Source organism: Tympanuchus pallidicinctus, unplaced genomic scaffold (genome assembly GCF_026119805.1).
Source record: "Tympanuchus pallidicinctus isolate F22 unplaced genomic scaffold, pur_lepc_1.0 scaffold2, whole genome shotgun sequence".
In the NCBI taxonomy this organism is placed as follows: Eukaryota; Metazoa; Chordata; class Aves; order Galliformes; family Phasianidae; genus Tympanuchus; species Tympanuchus pallidicinctus.
Genome location: NW_026294721.1, coordinates 16292913 through 16299831, shown reverse-complemented (window position 1 = coordinate 16299831; position 6919 = coordinate 16292913).

The following is a 6919-nucleotide window of genomic DNA, read 5'->3' as shown; positions in this document are numbered from 1 at the left end:
TCTGCCTAGTTCTGCTGAAATCATCATTTCTCACTCTCTGAGTAGCTATATGTGTGCTCTGCTGGAGGAGATCTCAAGGGTCTGATCCTCAAAGGTAACAAGCATGGGTTTGAGGGCTCTCGAACGCCATCACAACATTCACTTCCAGCTCAGTGGAAGGAAAGTTCAAGGCTGAGGACTGCTTCTAGTAAGTGTAACTGAGGATGTTGTCTTTCTGCTCCTGAATGCTTATAAACATCAACATTATCTCGTTGTTTCTAGAATGAATTTACCATCTCTCTTAGACATAATAGGCAGACAAAACTCATTTTCCAGCTCTGTATTTATGTCACTTGAAGTCAGAAGAAAGGCAGAACTTCACCTGAGAGATCGAATTTGGGCTGGGAAAAAATCCTTCCTCTTTTGAACTGCTGTGTGCATAAAATTTAGCAACAGGATAACTTACAGTTCCCTTCTGCCTTGAGTTTTGTAAATTTTTGTTCTGTTTGCTCTAGAGCTTTAAGATTTTATTGAGTGCTGAACTGCTAAACCTCTGCCATAATTTTTGGGTGCTCTTCACAGTAATGGTTTTCTTGTGGAGAAAAACATTGGTAGCAATTCAACAGCGTATATTTGCTTCTTCAAGTCTGAAAAAGTTGTTAGAGCATTTCTCGTCATATTTTAAGGATTTAAAGTGGGTCAGCTTTTGGCCTAAAATTGATGGAGCCCTTTAAATACTATAGCATGTTATTAATCACTGTGGCAGACATAAAGTACATTGTTTCGTTGCTGAGAATAGCATGTTTTCCTTTGCTTGTGAATTGATCCCTGAAAAGTTCCTCCTGGGAATATGTTTGTTCTTTCCTTCTTTCGTTCATTCATTCATTCTTTCTTTCCTTCTCAGGCAAAATGCCTTTTAACTACAGATGTGCTAATCTGTAGAAGACTCCAGAAATCATTGATCTGTGGTCAGCGTAGGTATTAATCTACCTGGGTTTGGAGATTAAAACAATGAACAATTAATTAAATAGCCTTGAGGTTATTTTTCAAAAACAGCAATGTAAGCAATGATGGGCAAGTCTCAAAAGGTTTATGTAAAGATTCAAATCAGATCAAATCCCTAAACTTCATAGACTGAGAAGCTCACTGGAAACATACGTAAGAGGGAAAAGTGCTTTGAGGATGTATTTTAAGTTAGACCAATCAGCCCTATGGGAAAAATAAGAAAATGTCTAGAAAACACCTTTCAATCTTGGGGCTGAAAGTCAGTGCACATCCTAAATACACTTAAATCAAGGAAAGCATGAGTATTTAGATGACTTTCATAGTCTGAATACAATGTAGAATTTATTATCACTTTTTGTTGTTTTCATGATAACTTAGTGTTTGGTAAAACTGGTAACAAGAATTCCAGTACAGTAGAGATTTTATTCTTCTCATAGTTTTTTTTCTCTTTGCTCCCACAGAATGAAAAGACCTTCCTACATGACATGTAAGATTATACGTTGTTACTGCCAAATCCCTTGGGAGCTTTTCTTCTGTGACACCAATGAAATAGAAATGTGGAGAGATGTCCAAACATAGATTCTGTGCATCAGCCCTCATGATACCACATAAATTGACCCATAAACCACATTCATTCTTATATCTTCCTCTTCTTTTTTGTTTTTGCTTTTGTTTTTGTTTTTGTTTTTCTTATCAAATATTGTTAGTATACTTCTGGATGGCTATCAGGCTTTAAACTGAGAGGGAGCAATGTAGTCATACTACAGGGCAGAAACCCATTTAAACTACCTTGCCTTTTAACCCCAGGTTAACTCTATGCTAACTGAGGCTATGCCTTTCTCACTGCTTTTTAAAAGGAAGGACCAAGAGAGTACACAGAAATTTGTCTTTTTTCCAGTATGCTATGGAGATATAACCTTAGTTTGTAAACTTTTGGGAGCCGTGTCTAATAGTTGAGCAATGGACCTTCTTCCTCAGTAGTGCTTCTGGCTGTGGTGGCACCAGAAATAATGTGACATTACTTGAGCAAATGGGAAGATAAAACAATTGCAATAATTTCTATCAGGGCTATTAAAAAGGTCTCATACGCACTTCTGCCACGCAGCTTTTGTTGCAGCTTGGCAATGTTCTAGCTCTAACATTAACAGTTCCCTCTTAGATCGAACAGCCAGATGGTCAACAGTTGTGAACTACTTACTGAACTGCTCTTGAAGTTACGCCAAGATAGATATTTGTATACGCAAGCCAGAGCTGTAAGGTCACAGGAAGAACAAGGTCAGAAGTGACTTGTCTCATGTTTTTGAGGGTGTGCATTGGCTCATCTTGCTGCCCACAGTCACTGAGCTGCGAGCAGAAGAGGTGGAGATAATAATTCATAACAAGTCAGTTATTCATTGAATTTTTGAATCTCTTTATGTTTGCAAATTGTCCAGGAACAGACCCTGATTTTCCTGAATGCATTAGTTACTCAGAGTTATTTGCTGACACAGGAAACAGAAACCACAGAAATGCTGGCTAGGGTTACCTTTCTCTGAGGCTGAGCAGAACTGCCATCGGCTAGGCACTTAACATGAGAGCTGGTGAAAGAAATGGAGCATAAGGCCAAAACGCAGGAAACTGAGAGACAGAGATAGCCATCATTAGAAGGTCTGCAGCCTTTTGACCTGAGACTTTATTAGCTACATGCCACAGCTTGATTTTTGACATTAGTCACTCTTGAGAGTTGTTGTTTGCTTTGTTTCAGTCTTCTTGGATGACATTTTTTCCAACATGTGCTGCTGCCTTTGCTCCTCTTGCCTCACCTTTTTATCTCATTCTCCTGACGCATCTTTTCAACTATTAGAGTAAGTTTTGGCTACAAAAAAAATCTGACACACAGCTCCTTCTCAAACATTTTGTGGTAATGGGAAGATAAAAATACATTCATAATTTGAGCTGTTAAACCATTCTGATCAACCCTTTCCATCCACAGTATACAATTTTTCCCACACATTGTTTTTTTTTCTAGAATGAAACGAACCTCCAGCCCCTCTTAAGAAAGAAGACATGGTTGCAGGGGTTTCTCATTTGCCTGATTTTTCAGAAAGGATTTAGGGATTATAACAGATGTCAAGAATGAAATGAGTCAACAATTTTATGTTATGCAAATTAGAGATCACAATGAGGTAACATCACAGAAGGGTGGAATTCTGCCCTCAGAAAAGGCACTTTCAGTAGGGCAGATGCTTATGCTGGGGCCTGCATAGTGGAGGCACCATCTCCAGAGCCCACTATGTTACTTCAAACACAACAGGAGGGAGAAAGACTGTTTATGAGGGCGGATAGTGATAGGACAAGGGGGAATGGTATTAATCTAAGACAAGGGCGGTTTAGGTTGGATATTAGGAGGAGGTTTTTCACACAGAGGGTGGTCATGCACTGGAACAGGTTGCCCAAAGAGGTTGTGGATGCCCCATCCCAGGAGGCATTCAAGGCCGGGCTGGATGTGGCTCTGGGCAGCCTGGTCTGGTGGTTGGCAACCCTGCACAGAGCAGGGGTGTTAAAACTGGGTGACAGTTGTAGTCCTTTTCAACCCAAGGCTTTCTATGATTCCATGATTCAGTACTGACTGACCCTTTTTTGTTTCTACTAAGCGGGAGGAGCGAGTACAGAAAGTCAGAAGGACCAAACCCATGCCTGTATCCCCTGAAGCTGGCTCTAGCCAGCCTTTAGGATCCTCACCGCTCTCGCTGTGGGTTCTTTGACTCCATTGTAGGTATGTTACTTTATGATACTTGACGGTAATTAAGACAAAGGCTTTTTCCTTCCCTTTCACCTGACAATGAGTACACCACAGTGTAGTGAAGAAATCTGAAAAAGAATATTGAAGGATTAGAAATGAGTTCCTGTGTTCAGGGGAGTGTGTAGTAGTAACTATAGGCAGTACTCTGTTGCTATCTCACTTTTATTCTTTTATACTTTCGAAACAAGGCTACACTCATCCTCATTCCAGCTGCTAATGTTCTCTGAAGGCAGAGCCAGTGGAGTGAGACATGCTGTTCCCGTGCCTCATGTTATCTTATCAGCTTTCTCTCCTGATCCCTGGGATGCAAGGGAATTTCTAGCGTAAACCTTAAGCACTCCCACAAGCTACCAATTCAGATTAAATGCAGAAATTATTAAGCTGCTTAATTGAGTCATTTTATTTCTTAACCCTAAATCTCTCTCCTGAAAGTAAGGGAGAAAAGTCAGACATTTATTAGAATAGTCACTTCTCTGAGCTCAGCTTCTCTGTAAATAGTTTTTTTCATTTCTCATGAATGTTTGCCCACATTCTGGTCTCTTCATCTTTAGAAAAACTTTACTGAAACTAGAAAAATTAGGAAAGATAAAACAAGAACATGTGCAAATGAAGAAAATCTTGCCTTCTAGTAAAACACATATCTTCATGAACAAAGACTGAATGATCCCAAAGGCAACAAACCTTGCTTGCAGGACTCAGGCGCCCTAACCTGGGCTCATGAAGTTAACATCAAGTCATTCTACATCACCTCAGCTACCTGGGCAAAACAAAATCAATGAAATATCAAAAGAATAAAGGAATATGGTACTCCTGCTACAAACTGGTATAGATGGCATCAACGTATTATTGCTGTGAACAGTAAATGATAATATTTTAAACTAGTTAAACTGAAAATCTCTGTCACCTTTTGGAATCTTTTCCTTCGGCTTCTACACATATATGTAATTCTGCCTAAGCTGTAAGCAAATCTGCATGTTTTGCTGCTCCAGCTTGGTACAATCTCTTCTGTTTGCCTTGCTCTTTTACCCTATCATCTTCTATGGGTTCTTTTCTTTCCTATTTGTTGCATTTATTGTTCTTTATTTAATCCTTACCTGCTTAGATAATCATCTGACCTAGTTTTATGATATGGATTAAAGTAAATCCTATAATATAAGTATTCCTTCTTTTCTCTATTCTCTATCATCTGTATTCTGCTGAGATTGTGGTTTCTGGGGCTGGCTTTCATTAAGGGGGCTTCCGTGTCTCAGACTCACTCCCTAAGTGACTGGGATCATGCAGTAAGCAGCTTTGTTCTCCGAGTGTTCAAGTACCCATTATCTCATTGCCTCAAAAGCAGCCTCAATTCTTCACCTCTGAAGATAACTTTGTCTCTAATTATTCAGGCAGAAACTCCCACTCCAAAAAAGAAAAGCATGGTGGTGGTAGTGATGACTATATTCTAACCTTACGTCACAATTTCCTGGTTAGTAGATAGTTCTCTGTTTTTACAGTGTTAAGTCACTCGGGGTAAATAACTGCTTTGGATGGGCATGTAGCAATCTCTTAACATTCTTGTGTTAAGAAGCCAGTCAAGATTTGTGCTAGCACTGTAAATTTATCTGCAATTTAGCAAGATCAGCAACGTGTAGACTATTGAGAACATTAATAAATGCAAGCAAATGTGAACATCAAGGAGAAGAATTGAGACTTCCTTCCCTTTTTTACTCTGTGCTAAAGGAAATAACATAGAACTGTGCGAATGTCCCAGCCCTAGACTATACAATGACTGAGAATCAGTCTTTTATCTGTGTTTTTTTTTTTTTTTTTCCCTGAAGCTCACATCTTACTTTTTGCTTAACAGTTGACCAAGCGCTTTGTGGGATATTGGTTGCTCAGTGCTCTGGCTGATTTTCATGCCTTGTCTTGCCCCAAGACTTGCTCACTGATCTATACATTCCTTTATAGGAATGCATCCAGATTTCTTCTCTCATTTTCACACTTCCTTAGTTTTTCCTTTTGGGTGATAATGGCTCTTATAATTGCTAAGATGTGACATACAATCTGAGAGGCCTGTCCCAGTGCAAAATTTAATACGTCACATGCTCAGGTATTAATTTTTATTTCTGCTATGTAAGGACATGGTAGAGGAGTGTAACTACTCCTAATTATTGTAGGATTTAAACAAAACTTTCTGGAAGACAGTGAGCAAATTTTGCTTCATTTCAGTTGGTGTTAGTAATTCTTCTTGTTTGGGGAGTGGTTCTGTAACTTCAGTCATAACTTGTTGCTTCTTTAATTCAGAACCTGGTACCAATCCATTGCTGTGCCTTCTTGCCATTCAAAAGGGACATTTGTAGCATAGTATGGGGGATGTGGCTGTACTTTATATGCACAGCACTAAAAATTTGCCTCAAATGTATTCTATGTACATGTCCTTTCCTCTTGGACCCTCAGAATTGCATAGTGTGTGCCTGTCTGAGTTGCCTGAACACTTGAGCTTTTCTGGTGCTGGCTGTTCCCTGTGACATCCAGAAAACATTTTACTCTGTTGCTTTTAATTGTCTGCCTATGGATGTTAGTGAATAGAGATTGTATACAGATGCACTGTCACACGCAGTACAGTTCTGTAACACAAAGTATGCTACTGTACTATAGGGCATGTGGCAAGTACAAAACCTACAAATGTAACATTTCTTCACTGTATACATCTCCATATAGGAAAAGAGGAAGACTAGGCAGCAACTCTCACTCAAACAACCTTGTGAAGATAAAAAAAAAACCCACAACACTATTAGTTTCTACCTGGAGTCATATGTTTTACTTAAATATACAATAATAAAATAAAAAATGCATGTCTATAATAATCAATTCCAGTGTAAACAATGCAAATGAAAGTCTGCAAAGTGTAAACATCCAACAATCAGTCCAGGTCTCTAGACTTTTCTCCTGGTGCCACGCTGCTTCATGGCTGCAAGCAGAATACTGTGGGATAAATCCAGGCTGCTCACTGCCTGATGGTGCCCAGGAGTTATCACCTGGTGCAAGGGCCACAGCTGAGGGCAGTGGCAGGCAGGCAATTCCAGCTTTTATCGCCAGGTGAGAGTTTTCTGATGCTTGTGGATCAGAGTCCCAAGGGCTCCCAGTCTTTGTGGAACTAGTAAAGGACCAGTG